The 1,966-nt window shown below is 36.3% G+C and overlaps 1 protein-coding gene across 14 annotated transcripts in view; it reads left to right on the top strand.

Moving 5' to 3' along the window:
* The window catches only part of LOC111864320 (leupaxin), a 135,059-nt gene that overhangs the window by 112,343 nt on the left and 20,750 nt on the right, over positions 1-1,966 (top strand). The gene's annotated exons all lie outside the window — the stretch shown is intronic.

Here is a 1,966-nt window from a genome sequence, read left to right as displayed (position 1 = left end):
AGGCGCCCAACTGAGTAGGTTAAACCTTCCTTATACACCAGAAGACGGGAGACAGATCCAGTCTCTGAAACGTTGTGGTTTTTTGTCTTTTTTATATACCGGACGATGGGTGAAGTCCAAAATAAGCCAAAAGAAATACAAAATCCTGCTTGATTGTGTGGTACAGAAGGTTAAATTAGCATACAGCACCTTTCTTTAACAGATATTTTTCTATGTTCCAAAAGCAAAAGGTGAAAATATGTACTCCAATGCAGTACACATATTTTCCAAATGTATTCCTTGCTAGTTTGCATACTTCATTGGCTGTGGTGTTTCTTTGCTTTGTTCTTGTATTTTGTTAAACATTTAGAAAAATTAATAGAGTCTAAAGGATTCTGACAATGGTCCAAAAACCCAGTAATTCTGAGTATTCAGTTTATTCCAAAACTTTCCAGGTGTAGAATTAGTGATGCTTGTGTTCTGTATCATGCATCAGTTTTCTATAGAAATAACTTTTTGAGAAGACTGTTAACAGTATTACTTATGCTTCATGTAAAGTAGGGGTTATATTGAGCCAAATTAAAATGTCTATGATAGCTTATTTTAGATCCCTAGTACTGACTACTTTCAAAATCCATTCAGTAGTTTTGAAGGTAAAGCACATGGACAGGCACATGTAGGCAACCCTGATAGACATTCTCTTGCAATCTGTGTAGAGGACATAAAAGTACCAAGTTTTGCTGAAGTAATTTAAGTCCTTGTCTGCTGTGCTTTTATAATGCATCCAGTAGTGACACTTGTGGCATTACATTGCAGTACTTAATTATGCTTGTTACAAGTGATTCTGGTTGGCAAATGAAAGGATTCAAGTTGGAGACCAGCCCAAAGCAGAAACTGTATGACTGAGGGTGAAGAAATTATTGGAATATAAGAAGTGTTTTATTGAGGGTATATGTACATGATTGCGGATAAAATAAATACAGCTTCTGAATGGAAGTATTTTCAAGACTAATTCCACTCTTGAATTTGTCAACTGAAGTGGAAAGTATGAGGGAACCATTGTAATTTGTTTGGATTATGTCCAGATTTAAATCTTATTTTAGATGGTAAAAATGGCACTAGCTCAAGAAAGATTTCAGGCTTAAATCATTGTTTTCTTTTCATAACCAAGAGTTATTTCTGTCCCAAGTGGGTGTCATACTTTGGCTAAGTCGAACATCTTGATTCATTACTTAATCATTACTCTTGTGAGCATTGAAAAATGAGCACAAGTGTTGATATTGAAAGATCACTTTTGTAACAGCGTGTTTAAGGAAAATAAGTGTTTTGTAAATGTACAAAAATTATGTATAAAAGCCTTGAGATATTTTGTAGTTACAAACTATGAAGAAGAGAATTATGTAACAAGAGTTTGTACCCTACAGCTAATATTGTGTAGGTGGTTAAATTTATGAGTTTAGCATCTGTGGTGGTAGAAGGAAGGGGATAACTTTAAAATGGCTCTGGGAAAGTAGGGTGTAAGGATTCATTCATTCATCAGTAATCTGTCAAGACGACAGGTCCACAGTCTCTTTCAAAACAATTCCTCCACTTAATGCGATCTAGAGCTTTCTCCTTCAAATGACAGTATCCTCTTCTGTCCCCAAGGTCATCCAGCATCTTCTTACGTCTTCTTCCTCGTCTTCTTGTCACTTCTATCCGCCCATCTATCTTTCCTTCGATAGCTTCTTTTAGAAGGCAGTTTCTGCGTAAAACATGACCAATCCAATTAGCCTTCCGTTTTCTTATTTCGTGTAGGATATTCCTCTGCTCACTGACTCTAATTAACACTTCTTCATTTCTCACATAATCGGTCCAACTGATCTTCTCCATCCTTCTCCAACACCACATTTCGAAACTTTCCAGATGTTTCTGATCTACTGCCCTAAGTGTCCATGTTTCAGCCCCATACAAAGTGATGTTCCAAACGTAGCATTTCACTAGTTTC

This window comes from Cryptotermes secundus, unplaced genomic scaffold (genome assembly GCF_002891405.2).
Source record: "Cryptotermes secundus unplaced genomic scaffold, Csec_1.0 scaffold216, whole genome shotgun sequence".
Taxonomy (NCBI): Eukaryota; Metazoa; Arthropoda; class Insecta; order Blattodea; family Kalotermitidae; genus Cryptotermes; species Cryptotermes secundus.
The sequence above is the reverse complement of the archived record's forward strand: the minus strand, read 5'-3'. Positions and strand labels throughout refer to the sequence as shown.